Genomic DNA, 14,999 nt, shown 5'->3' on the forward strand with positions numbered 1-14,999 from the left:
CCCCCGCTCATGCCCCATGTCTCCCCTGTTCCCCCACTCCCCCGCACATGCCCCATGTCTCCCTCCTTTTCCCCCACCCTCTGCTCCTGCCCTGTGTCTCCCCTGTTCCCCCACCTCCTGCCCCGTGTCTTCCTTCTTTTTCCCCCACTCCCGATCATGCCTCGTGTCTCCCCTGTTCCCCCCCACCTCCCACGCATGCCCCGTGTCTCTCTCTTGTTCCCCCACCCCACGCTCATGCCCCGTGTCTCCCTCCTTTTCCCCCACCCCCCGCTCATGCCCCATGTCTCCCTCCTTTTCCCCCACCCCCCACTCATGCCCCGTGTCTCCCCTGTTCTCCCCCACCCCCCGCTCATGCTGCCCCGTGTCTCCCTCCTTTCCACCCCACCCCCTGCTCATGCCCTGTGTCTCCCCTGTTCCCCACCACCCCCACTCATGCCCCATGTCTCCCTCCTTCCCCCCACCCCTGCTCATGCCCCTTGTCTCCTATGTTCCCACCCACACCCCCTCATGCGCCCGTGTCTTCCCTGTTCCCCGCAACCCCCGCTCATGCCCACGTGTCTCCCCTGTTCCCCCCACCCCCACTCATGCCCACGTGTCTCCCCTGTTCCCCCAACCCCCCGCTCATGCCCCGTGTCTTCCTACTGTTCCCCCGACCCCCCGCTCATGGCCCGTGTGTCTCTCTTGTTCCCCCCAGCCCCTGCTCATGCCCCGTGTCTCCCTCCTTTTCCCCCCCACTCCCCTGCTCATGCCCCTTGTCTCCCCTGTTCCCCCCACCCCCTGCTCATGCCCACGTGTCTCCACTCACCCCCCGCTCATGCCCACGTGTCTCCCCTGTTCCCCCACCCCCCGCTCATGGTCCGTGTGTCTCTCTTGTTCCCCCCACCCCCATTCATGCCCCGTGCCTCCCTCCTTTCCCCCCTACCCCCATCATGCCCCTTGTCTCCCCTGTTCCCCCTACCCCTGCTCATGCCCACGTGTCTCCCCTGTTCCCCCCACCCCCTGCTCATGCCCCGTGTCTCCCTATTGTTCCCCCCATCACCGCTCATGGCCCGTGTCTCTCTCTTGTTCCCCCTACCCCCGCTCATGGCCGGTGTCTCCCTCCTTTTAATCATGTCCCGTGTCTACCTCTGTTCCCCCCTACCCCCCGCTCATGCCCCTGTGTCTCCCTCCTTTACCCCCCACCCCCGCTCATGCCCCGTGTCTCCCTCTTTTCCCCCCCCACCCCGCTCATGCCCTGTGTCTCCCCTGTTCCCCCCACTCATGCCCCATGTCGCCCCTGTTCCCCCCCCGCCCCCCGCCCATGCTCATGTCCCCCTTGTTCCCCCCCCGCTCATGCCCCATGTCTCTCTCTTGTTCCCTCCCACCCCCGCTCATGTCCCATGTCTACCTCCGTTCCCCCCGACCCCCCGCTCATGCCCCGTGTCTCTCTCCTTTTCCCCCCACCCCCCGCAATTCCCCCACCCCCGCTCATGCCCACATGTCTCCCCTGTACCCCCACCCCTGCTCATGCCGACCTGTCTCCCCTGTTCCCCCCACCACGCGCTCATGTCCCGTGTCTCCCTCCTTTTCCCCCACCCCTCACTCATGCCCCGTGTCTCCCCTTTTCCCCCTCAACCCCCTCTCATGCCCCGTGTTTCCCCTGTTCCCCCACCCCCCGCTCATGACCCATGTCTCCCCTGTTCCCCCCACCCCCGCTCATGCCCACGTGTCTCCCCTGTTCCCCCCACCTCCCCCGCTCATGCCCCATGTCTCTCTCCTTTTCCCCCCCAACCCCCGCTCATGCCCCATGTCTCTCTCCTTTTCCCCCCAACCCCCTCTCATGCCCACGTGTCTCCTGTGTTCCCCCCACCCCTGCTCATGCCCCGTGTCTCCCTCCTTTTCCCCCACCCCCCACTCATGCCCTGTGTCTCCCCTGTTCCCCCCACCCCCCGCTCATGCCCCGTGTCTCCCCTGTTAACTCCCACCACCTGCTCATGCCCCGTGTCTCCCTTGTTCCCCCCACCCCCTGCTCATACCCTATGTCTCCCTCCTTTTCCCCCCACCCCCGCTCATGCCCCGTGTCTCCCCTGTTCCCCCCTACCCCCGTCCATTTCCACGTATCTCCCCTGTTCCCCCCACCCCCCGCTCATGCCCCGTGTCTCCCTACTGTTCCCCCCAGCCCCCTGCTCATGGCCCGTGTCTCTCTCTTGTTGCCCCCCACCCCCCGCTCATGCCCACGTGTCACCCCTGTTCCCCCCACCCCCGCTCATGCCCCGTATCTCCCTACTGTTCCCCCCGCCCCCTGCTCATGGCCCGTGTCTCCCTCCTTTCCCCCACCCCCCGCTCATGGCTCGTGTGTCCACCCACCCCCACTCATGCCCCGTGTCTATCTCCGTTCCCCCCTACCCCCCGCTCATGCCCGTGTCTCCCTCCTTTTCCCTCCCACCCCCCGCTGATGGCCTGTTGTGTTCTCTTTATACACCCCGCCTTCCCTTTCCATGGTGGCCATCTTGGTAAAAGGTTTTCCTTCCTGGGAAGAAAAATCTTATTTTTACCACCCTGGGTTCCCACTTTGAGGACCTAGGATGCTAGTGGTCTTCATTTATTGAAAAGGACGTTATGGTTACGTTGCACTAATAAAGACCTATGAAATTCAGTTAATAAAAATGTGTTACAGGGACGTTGCGGTTAAGTTGCACTAATAACAACCTATGAAATTCAATGAAAAAACTTTGTTAAAGGGACGTTATGGTTAAGTTGCACTAATAAAAACCTATGAAATTCAATGAAAAAACTTTGTTAAACGGACATCAAGGTTAAGTTGCACTAATAAAATTTTTGAAATTCAATGAAAAAACTTTGTTAAAGGGACGTTATGGTTAAGTTGCGCTACTAAAAACCTATGAAATTCAGTGAAAAAACGTTGTTAAAGGGACGTTATGGTTCCAAGTAAAACCGAAAAACCCTTGAAATTCGCCAGTTATGGTAAGCTAAGCAACCATAACTCGCGCCACCACCGTGCACTGCTAAGACTAAAACCCACGACATCAAAGATGACATCACACATGTCATTGATGACATCACTGATGACATCACATATGCAATTACTTTTCATGAAATGTCTGTACAAGGGATTCATATTATAATGGTGGAAAAAAGTGTCAAAGATCATTGGAATAAATATCAAGAAGAGCTAATTAGTGCATTAAGCAATGCATTGATATAAATATCATTCTATTATGAAGTTATATCCAGTATACTAAGCTACTCATGCAGAAACATAGGCATTGTGTGCAGCATAAATAATAAAGGTATAATATTAATAATGTTGATATGTTGAATAATGAAATGATAACTGTTTTCTTATTAAAGTTATGTGTACTGTGAAATACGTAATACGTAGCTAATAAAACCCACATATTACATAATTGAATTATTAAATACAAAACACAAAGAGACAACAACACATGCACATATGAGTATATACAGGGAAAGTGAAGTAAGCAAAAAAGCACAAGTAGTAGCAGAAACAGTTCATAACCTAACTGATTATCTTTATGCAGAGAAATGATTGCTCTGTTTCAAAGCTGGTATTTACCCTATGTATATGTATCACATGATGTGACTGGACCCTAAGGAAAGTAGTGTGAGTACAATGTATACAAATATGAGCATATACAGGGAAAGTACAGTAATAAAAAAACAACAGAACTATCAGAAAGTGCTGATAACTCTACTGATTATGTTCATGCACAGAAAGGATGGCTGTCTTTCAAGCTTGTGTCTTCCCTTATGTATATGTTTCATATGATATGACTGGACCCTAATAGAATTTCTGTAAAAACATACTTGAGGGATAACTTTACAAATATAGTACCTTTTCAATTGTTATTTCCTGCCTGCTACTGAATAAAACCATGTGCCCTAGATTTGTCAGTAAAGGAATAAAGAATGAGCCAGACATCATGTGATGTCTGTCAGTTTGTTGTTGATTTTGATTAAGAATGTTTTGCCTGAAGCAGCTTGACCACTGATGTATCGCAGTATAGGTTTGTAGTCTTGGCAGGTACAGTTTTTACTTTCATGTTGGACACCATATTCAATGGCCCTCATTACGACCCTGGCGGAAATCGAAAAACGATAGCGGAAATGTAATACCGCCATCGAATACCGCTCGGTGCGATTATGACCCGTCACCGTAAAGTACGATGCCATTAGCGACACCGTAGTGAACGCCAACGCTAACTGCACCAAGTACGCGCACGCGCGCCATGCAAAACCGTAATTACCACCATGGCGCAACGGTACGCGAATTCTGACCCTAGCGGACATTTACTTAACGCCATCAAGCATGGCGGAAAGTACCATTCCGCCATGGTGAGAATTACGGCATCGTGAACCAACCGTAAATGGCCCTACTGAGTGCCTGTACACCACTCCCTGCCCACATTGCACAACTCCTCGTAGGTGCAATGAAGTTACACAATGCAACCAGTGAAATGTACAAGTCACCCATGCATGCCAACGAACAAATGAATGTAGGGGCTCCAAGTGCCTTGTGAGTGGCCATCCATATTTGGCATGTCACCATTGCCGTACTGATGCAGCACAGGCATGTGAAGGTTCAAGTACAGCAATATGAACTGAAATATGAGACAAAACAACAACAGGCCCCCATCGCTTGACACCAGTGTAAGGCAACATTCAAAGCAGTATCCTGAGGGAGACTGCACCAGCCCTGTACTCTTGCCAGTAAACAAACCAACCATCAGCATAAGCATGTACCACACAAGTTGGCAGAGTGACTGAGCAGCCAGGCTCATCTCAAGAGGGGCCAATGGGAGCTGCAGGGCACAGATGGCACGAATACAGAAGCTATTCCAATGGACATGACCTCAGTCTCCCTCCAAGAAACGCACGCAAACACAGGCACCTGTGACCAGCCATTTTCTGATAATCACATCATTCCACCAATCCACCTGGCTGACCGGCATCTGTTACACAAAAGCTAATCCCCCGCCCCTGAGCATGACATCATTAAAACAGTCATAATGGCAGCCCCTATCCCTGACCTTACTGGGCTTCGTAGGCAAACGCGGCCAGTACAGTACCACGCAACTATACTCAGAAGCCGGAACCCAATGCAGATCTACTCACAATACATCGCTCCACAAATAGGAATATGCTACATTACTTGCAAAGAATAACGCTACACGGTTAATATCAGAATAAAATTTTAATGCACATCAAATTCACCAAGCCCATACAGCTATTAGGTCATAAACCCCAAAATATTTTTCATTACTGTGGGCTGCATCCGCAATAAATGACCAGCTTCTCCTTGTGTGACGCCCTGTTCCTTCATGGTACACAGGGGCTACATTCACGTTCAAAAAGGCAACATGGAAGCGCCTAGAACCGCAGGGCCGTCCCATTAGGTAGGCACTAGTCCAGCTGAAAGGTTGATATGTTGCTCCTAGCCACTAGTACTGCGTAAGGGCATGTGGCCCATTGGCGATCGTCCCATAAGATCGTAATGGTGCTCCACTGATTAACTCGAAGCAGCAGGTGTCGGGAGTAAAAGCCATCTGCAGGAGTGGCATACAGATGGCAGCGGCAAAAGGGGAGGAGATACCTGTCACCCAAATGAAATGAAAAAGAATAGTATGGGCATCAGAACTTCATTTGTATTACTCACTTCAATGATCACACTAAATCTACAGCCATATGCATGCTAGCCCACTCAAAAGGATTATTTCCACCCAAAAATCACTTGCGAATCATAACTATATAAATCGAGGTGAAAACACTATTACAAACGAGTGTTTGTGTGCATGCGTCTGTTAAAACAGAATCCATTAGATGGGATTAGTAACGTGCATAGACACAAGTGTTGGAAGGCGCGTCGAGACAGGGAGGGTTCAACAAGGGCAGATAGACGATGGTCCCACTATGGCAGCTCTGCATCACATAGCGCAGGGGAAGGGGATAGATTCCAAAAAGCCATGTACATGGCAAACTCTCAATCAAATCATCTGTCCATGCATCCATACATCATTCCCTCATCCCGGTATAAAAACGCCTGATTATTTACTCACATAACATTTGAAATTTCCATTGAGTCTGTGCGTAATGCAGTCTGCAAAATCCACTGTGCTCCAGGCCGGAATTCTAGTGTTGTGAAGTAACATGTATTTGGGAACGTCCTGCCTTATCGTCCACTACGCTATTGCGCATCCCATACTATTCATATCAATCATTGCATTCTCGCCATGGCCCCTGTCCCAAGGACATTAAACAATTGAACGTTATATTTGCAGTCAGACCTGTGGGCGTCTCCTCGCCGCTAGCTGAAAACCGAAAGCGCTGTCCTTCGAATTCCTCATTTGCAACATCACGTCGAACAGGCATCTGTGACCGCTTGAAATCACAAATTCATCCATGTAGTGCGGCAGTGTGTGAAATTGGCAACTGGCTTCACTCACAAATGGGACGCCCCGCCCGTCGGTGAACCTCGGTACAGTGCTCGCCCAAAGGGGATTGCAGCTGGCACAGGTGGAATGAATCACCACAGGTGGAGGCTATACAGCCTGAAAACACATAAATTGCACACCCAACCCCCTCCCACAACCACACCCACTCCAAAATGCTACCGGCAGGACTAGCGATGTTGGCCCTGGGGGACCTGATAGCACTGCAAGTACTCCAACTTCAAGAAGAAGACGAACACCAACTACTACAACATCCGGCCGCACAGAGGAGACGCAGGAGGAGGAGGAGGGCAAGGCAGGGCCAGCAAGGCCCACCAGCACAGCCACTACCACCACGCAGGCAGCCCGCAATCCCACGCCTCCGAGCTCATCCGTTCAACCTCACTGCTGAGCAGATCCACACCCTCTACCGTTTGGACCGGGACACCATAACCGCCATTGTGGACATGACACACGCTGACCTTGTCAGCATGATAGATAGCCCAACCGCCATCCCACCCCTACTGAAGGTGGTGTCTGTACTCCACTTCCTGGCCACAGGCACCTACCAGCACACAGTCAGACAGTTGCATGGCATTTCACAGCCACTGTTCTCACGGACACTATTGCAAGTGCTCGATGCCCTCCTGAAGCACGCAGACGACTACATCTCTTTACCACGCTCGGAGCAGGAGATTACAAACACAAAAGTGGGATTCCATGCACTTGCCGGCATACCGGGTTGCATTGGTGCCATCGACTGCACCCATGTGGAATTGGTTGTCCCACATGCCATGGAGGTCCAGTACCGCAACCGGAAACAATATCATTCTCTTAATGTACAAATGGTGTGTGACTCCAACAGGATCTTTACACATTGGTGTGCCCGATTTCCTGGATCAACCCATGATTCTATGGTCTTGAGGAACTCTACAATACCACGCTACATGGAGCGACACGCAGGGAACAGATCCTGGCTACTCGGTGAGTCTCATTTCATGCATGATAATGTGGGGTATGTGATGCGGCAATGACCTGGCAGGAAGGGGGGGGGGGATGCGTACGTAGCAATGTCATTCCACAAACATCCTTTATTGTCCACATACAGGTGATGCCGGGTATCCACTGAAGAGATGGCTCCTTACACCACTCCGGAACCCACAGAACCAGCATGAGGAGGACTACAACCATGCCCACTCACGTACCCGTGTAGTCATAGAACAGGCATTCGGCCTACTGAAGGCTCGTTTCCGCTGCCTCAGCAGGTCTGGCGGGGCACTCCTGTACCGCCATGAGAAGGTTGCAAAGATGGTCATGGCATGTGTCATGCTACACAACATGTGCGTACATAGAAATGTGCCCATGCCCCCTGACGCAGAACTGCAAGCACCTGAAGATGGTCATGATGAGGCTGGGGATGTGGCAGCACCTCAAGGAGTCTGCGAGGCACAGGAGGCCCGTGAAATTCGTCAGAATATCATGGATTCATGCTTCTAGCACTCACGCCTGGTGGCTGATACATGGACACGGGACTTGTGGCACTGTGTGTGTCTGGAACATGCACAATGTGGACTGTACGCCTATAAAGGCCTCGTACACAAAGATCAATGTCCACACATCTCATTGGATGATTATGTAATGTTTATAGCATATGTGAAATTATATTACACACCCCATCGACCCGCCACCCAAGTAAGCCCAACACCCCCCCCTCCACCCTCCTACCTCCCCCCCGAACACCAGTGTCCAAAGATGCTCATTGTCAGTGGGCAGACGCTATTGCAAGCCCCCTCTCCGGGTATCAGGGGCACCCCTGCCTCTGGAGCGCAGGTTCCTCCCAGATGTACGTTGGGGGCTGCCCTGGACGGAACTTGCAACGGATGATGTCTCGGCCTGCTCACGTCCATGCATGTCCCTAAGGGTTTGTGAGAGCTCAGTGAGCACACGGCGCACAGCGGCAAGTTCACCACATACGTCTTTGGACGTCGCATGCAGTTCCCCCCTCAGGCTCTCGGTGCTTCTCTCCATTTGTACCCTTAGTGTCTCTGTACTTCGCTCCATTTGTGCCCTAAGTGTCTCAGTAGATGTTTCTATGGCTGCCTTAGAACCCCCACATTCATCAGCATGCTCCTTGAGGAGCGTGGCCAGTTGCTGCTGTTGCACGATCACCTGGTCGAGGGACTGTTGCCTCTGCTGGGCCATGCCCATTTGCGGTGGTGTCACAGAGGGGCTGATCACCTCATGTTGCCTTGCCACAGGGCTTGTGGGGGATGGCCAGTCGTCGTCTTGTGGGTGCCCCTGCGTGGTATCCTCATGGTGTACGGGATGAAACAAACAGGGGGATTGAGACAGGTCATGGATGGGTCCTACATCGACAGCACCGTTGTCTGTGTCGGAGCATGCTGGCATTAATGCAGTGTCACCTATGGTGCTGCTGCCACCAGAAGCAGTGCCTTCTGTGGCATCCATTGGGGGGACCTGTGGTGCTGCTGGTGTGGGCATGCTGGCTGCTGGGGTGCCTGTTGAAGTCCCCTCCTGTGTGCTGCCACTTGATTTGTGCTGCTGCCGTGTCTTGATCCGTGCAGCTGAGGTGGAGGGTCTTTGGCCGTTGGTCTTGGCCCTCTTTGCAGGTGTGCTGGTAGGGGTGTCCTGAAGCTCGTCGTTTGAATCGGACCCTGTGGTGGAGTAAAGGAGGGCGAGCGTTATTTATGGGTCTGTGGAAATTGGAATGGCAATGTATCACATGCATTGGGGTGGTACCTGAGGGTGATTTGGGTCAGGGCCTTGGAGGTGGTTTCATTTTTGTGTGGATTGAGGATGCAGTTGTTTTGCAGCCTGCAGTTAGGGTGTGCATGCTGCACGTGTAGAGGGTGTTTTTAGGATTTTTGATTATTAATGTATTTAATGTGAGTTTTAAAGTGCGCTATCAGGCCAATGTATGTGGACGTTCTCCTGGACATGTGTTTCTGTTGCACTATGTGGACACATGGTACTTCACATGATTGGACATTGTGGATTTAGCATTGTTTTATTTGGCCCACCTACCTGATTCTTCGGATGTCTGCACTCCTTTCTCCATCCCTCCGACTCCCTCTATACTCTCCATTCCAATGGTGGAGGCACAGATTTCTTCCCAGGGGGTCAACTTGATGGGTGATTCCGATCCTCCCCCGGTAGCTGTGGCAATGTTACGGTTGGCTGATAGTATGCTCCGTACGCGTATCCGCAAGTCGTCCCATCGCTTTCTGCATTGCTGTGGGTTGCGGGGTGCGGTCCCCACCGCACTTACCCGCTGTGCCACCAGGGCCCATATGGCCTTCTTGTTCGCAAGTGCCGTCCTGGTCATTTGCGTCGAGAAGACGACGGCAGCATTCTCCTGGAGGGTCTCTGTGAGCACGGTGAGTTCCTCATGGGAGAAGTGGACCTGCCGCTTGCGGTCGCACGCTTTTTTAGCAACTTTTCCCATTTTGATTGTTTTAACTAGGGTGGCTAACGGGTTGGGATGTGTCTCAGGGTCGGATTTTTGATGGTTGTGTTGGGATTCTGATTTTATAGGTGTACGGCGTGCTGTTTCCCGTTCCGGCCCCATGTTTTTACTTCCGTTTCCGTATATTTACGGTCACCGTATTTTGCGATTACCGCTCATTACGGTGACCGCTATGATGGGTGGCGGAATTGCACCTAGGGCGCCGTACGACGGCGGTGAGGGGCGTTTTGGGGACATTTCCGCCATCGCGGACTTTGCACTTCCGCCATGGCGTAATGCTCGTGCCCGATGGGTCAGAATTAGCCGCACTTTACTCCATCGTGCAATGGCGGAAACGCTATTTACGCTATGGCGGTCAGTTACTTTCCGCCAGGGTCGTAATGAGGGCCAATGTGTTTTGTTACTTCTTGTAAAATGCTATGCTGCTCATTGTTCAGTTAGTCTTCTTTATATTGTTCATACTGACACATGGTGTTTTCGAATTCTGTCATGGCTAATTCTGCCTCATTTGCTATCAGTGGCTGTCCAAGTGGCTCTTGGCTTCCTGTTATAGAAGGGAGTGTCCACATCTAGTTGGGCCTGAAGTTCTTCTTCCTGTTGCTGTTCATTGTGCAACATTGTTTTGTACTGTGTAAAATGTATGTCTGCTATAGTACTTTCATTTGCTTTGAAAGCGTCTTCATAGGAGTCTAGGTTTCTAGAAAATCTTCTTCTTTTCTCCATGGTTTAAAAAAGTTGTAGCAGGGACATGTAATACAGTTCTTTATGTTGAGGAGTTTTTAATGACAATTTGATATGATTAATTAAGCTGCGTTTGGTAAGTTTCACTAAGATGACTTCACAATTTGCCACTCTGTATCTACCTTTCTGTGAAGTTTTGGGCTACGTGGTATAGACACATGGTTTCCAAAGTGGTTCTCCTTTTTGGGTAGTATGTTTTTAGTAAATTGTTTTTCAAAATGTCTTGGCTGTTGGGATAATTTTTGGCTATTGTTTCTATGTCCTCATTTGATTTGAGAACTCTTTTTTCTAGATTTAGCAGGACCAAGACTTAGCCATACTATATTTTCAGATTTCCCATACAAGGCAGTACCGGTTAAATGGTCTGCAGCATCATAACAGCCACATTCTTTATGAGAGAGTATTTTTATGCCTAAGCTGTACAATTTCTGTGCCAGTGTTTTGTCAAATGATATGTCATCCCAGAGGCCTTGAAGTTCTGTTTTCTCTACTTTGGTTAAGTAGGCTGGGACATATTGTGCAACAACAGTTGAATTGTCTGCAATGTACTGCACATCTATGTTTGCATTCCATAGGAGGGCAATGATTGCATTGTAATTATTGATGTGTTTTGATTCTTCAGTTCTTTTGATGTAATATGTGTTCTTAGGTGATTTACCTTTGACACTATGGGCCTCATTACGACCCTGGCGGAGATCCATGGTGCAATTTGCACCATGGTCCATGGCGCTAAGCTGCCAACTCCGCCATGGTGGTTGGCGGACTTACCGCCCCATTCCGACCTTGGCGGGGTGGTAAGTCCCCAATCCCCATTTACCCTTCCCCATTCCCATTTTTGCCCCATAAGGTATAATGGGAGTGGGGAAGGCGTTAATTACGCCACCGTAAATTACGGTGACGTAATCAACAACAAGTCCCGCAGCGCCATGGATTTTTCCGCCTGCAAAAAGCAGGCGGAAAAATCACCATGGCGCTACGGGAACTCGTAGTCAGGCGGAAAGGGGCGCCATGGTTTACGCCGGCGTAAACCCCTTTCCGCCAGGGTCGTAATGAGGGCCTATGTCTAACTGAAGACATTAAGTTGTTTACTTGACCTGTTGTTGCAACTGGTCTATGGAAACCAAAGCAGCATTTAGTGTAGTATTTTACTTAGTTTTCTTTATTTGCAACAACAATATTTCCCATATTTGTGTCTTTGAAATTGTACAATGTGTGCATGAAGGTCACTATGTGTTGCTTGTGAAGGGATTTCATAAGTGACATATTTTTGGATAAACTGATAACTGTCCTGACCAAATTTAGGAGCATCTTTATTTCATAAAAGCATGTGGATGTGGGGTGCTCCTCTGGCTTGGTATTCTTTCCTCCAAAAGAAGTGTTGCACTTCTCCGAGGGGAGGAACAGTTTTATTACAAATAAAGTGTAGCATAGCAATGAAGCGATGATGGAAATATCTTGATACATTTACAGTATCTAGACAGCAGAGTTCTCCTGATGTTTTTCTATCTATGTTTGTTTTGTTTTTGTTTGCCATGCGTAGGAAATTGTGTACATTTTCCCATGCATATTCTGCACAACTTAATGTAACAAACCAAGTGGGCGGGCCAAGGTTTCTTATCATACAGCATACATCTCCGTGACATCAGAACCAGTATTCTTTTGTACCATGCATGTTTGCTAAATGATTTGTAATACTTGACTGTAAAACCTCATCTTCTTTTTCTTGCACTTTTTGTAGTAATTGCATAGCTGACATATTTTGAAATTGGGTACCTGATTTCAATGTGTGTGCAACTCCGTAGCATAGAGTTGCTAGTTCACTTTCAAAGAGTAGGTGGAACATGTATTCCACGTTTTGTCTGAATCTGGGGTTGTCAGAATACATTTCTAAAGAGCGGGATTCTGATGCTGTTATTTGTGTGGGTTTATCATCGTACCTTACTCCTTTTCCAGTAGGAAAGAGTAGAGGAAAGGCACGTGCTTCTATACTTTTTTCCCAAATGCTGATCGGAGATCCTTTGGCTTGTCGCATTTGGTACGTTTCCAGTGCATCATCTATGGTGTCTTTATAGTGTAATGGATGATTTGCATAATGGTCTAAAATATTGGATTCTGTAGCAGGATCTAAAAGTTGAAATTGACCAGTTTCTGATGACTCTTGAATTATTTTAGTGGTTTCCCTCAGGTTTTCTTCAACATTAATGTCTTTGTAGTATTCATTGTTGTCTTTTAGATATTGCAAGGGCTTGTCTAACTTTATGCATGTCCACGAATTGTTGCCACATTGTTTTGTCTTTTGTAGGTATGCCATTTGCTAAGACAATTAAAGATTGATCTATTGGACGTTGCTCTCCCAGAGTGTGTGCATTTCCTTTGAGATCTAATGGTAAATAAACTACTTTGCCATGAATGCCTTTCACTAATTCAGATGGTGGTAATTTTGCTGTTTTTGGTTGAAGGTGTATTATTGCTTGAAATGGGTGCACTGTTTGAATTATGATGCTCTCATATGTGTTGAGTTGTTGCAAGGGTTTTGGTAGTGGGAATAATTCCAAATTATTTGTGATAGCATATGAAGGTGTTTGGTTGTTGTCAAGTTTTGCAGTGCATTAACTGCAAAGAATTAAGGGTTCAGTCATTTTATATTTGTTTTCTGCAATAAGGTAGAGAGCTGATTGGAACCATTTGGAATCTTCATTGTCTTCTATTCTGTACGTTATGTCTCCAGTTTTTGTGCTACTTTTATAAAAAGTCCTGCGGCAAAATACACACACATAGTTTGGTACTTCAGCAGAGGTACTTTTAAACTTTAGTATTTCTTTTTTGTATGTGTGTTATAGAAGGTTGCCATCTGTACAGTTGTTGCTAGTTTGTTGTAAAGCTATTGCATTTTATAAGTGGCTTTTACTTCCAAAATATTTTCTCTGGATATGCTCTATTTCTTCGAGTAGTTGTTTGGCTGTACCATGTAGATTGTTATTCAAATTGTTTAGTGCTAAAGCAGGACTTTTAGCATAGTAGAGTCCATGGACCAGATTTCTTATAGTTGTATAATGTGTTCATATCATTTTGATATGATGGAAGGTGCTTTTGCAAATAGGTCCTGAAATGCATGCTCATGCATGTGCTTGTAGTCCTGTGCATTTGCGCACTGGAGAGGCATCCATATTTTGTAGTAGTTTCATCTTGAATTTGCCTTTGCCTTTCACATACTGATTGAGGAACTGGCGTAAAGATTTGAAAGATTTTTTGGCAATGGTACATATTGATGTGCACTGACATTTGTAGACAGGATGTATTGGCTCAGTGGAATGGAGAGGTGATACTTTTTTGTTTTATTTTTTTTTGGGGATATTTTTGTGAGCAGCGTTTCTTGTTCCATAATTGTATTATTAAGTTTTCATACCCTCGTCCACTGCTATGTATGGCAATTTGGTTTGTTTGCTTTGGTTTGTATGCTTCTTCATTGAAATATGGTTCTGTGCTTGTGGTGTGACTCCATTCACCTCCACAGAAGTTTGAGAAGCTATTTTTGTTGATATTCTGTTTATTGAGAATTCTTTTTTGTAGTTTAATAGTTAGTTTAGTTTGTGGTTTCATTCTGTTTAAAACTAAAATAAACAACTTCCTTTTGAGAAGGATTGCAGTGTCTATGAGAGCTTCTAGGATTAATTTTCTACGGTTGGTTTTAAGGGTTGTGCATGATTTCTCTCCTGTTTTTGTAAGGTTCTGGTATGCTTACTTGCTACTACATCAAGATTTGTAGGTGCAGTGTTAGCAGAAGTGTTAACTGAAGTCTTGTTAATCACGCTCTGCTTCGATTTACATTTTGAAAGAGGAGGCAATGTTTCTGTACTGGAAGCTTTTTTTGTTTCACTTAATGACTATATTAGCTGTTTTGTTTGAACATTTTGTACAAATTATGCTAGAGATGAATGCTTATTTTAGAGAGTTTTATTTTGATTATGTTTACTTTTGCATTGCTTTCTATGGAGTTGCTTTTTGGTAGGCATTCTTTGGGATCTGTTGGAGAAAAAGGAATGTGTGTGTTGGGCTGTTGTGCAGTGTATGTGTGCCTTGTGCATGAGTGTCTGAGTATGATAGTAAGGATGTATGTGGAGGTGTGTGATTGTGCAATGGGCAGCTACGTCAGGTTGGTAAGGCTATTCTTATATTTGTGTGTTACAATACTGGGGTTCAGACGACAATACAAAGTATGCAAGTGGTGAGGGTAAGCACTAATACTAAATCTAATGTTACAGGGTTAATACAATTGTTTGTTCTACATTAGTGTGTTTGAGTAACAATTAGAACATTATGGT

The sequence above is a fragment of the Ambystoma mexicanum genome, chromosome 6q, assembly GCF_040938575.1.
Source record: "Ambystoma mexicanum isolate Mex_15411 chromosome 6q, UKY_AmexF1_1, whole genome shotgun sequence".
In the NCBI taxonomy this organism is placed as follows: Eukaryota; Metazoa; Chordata; class Amphibia; order Caudata; family Ambystomatidae; genus Ambystoma; species Ambystoma mexicanum.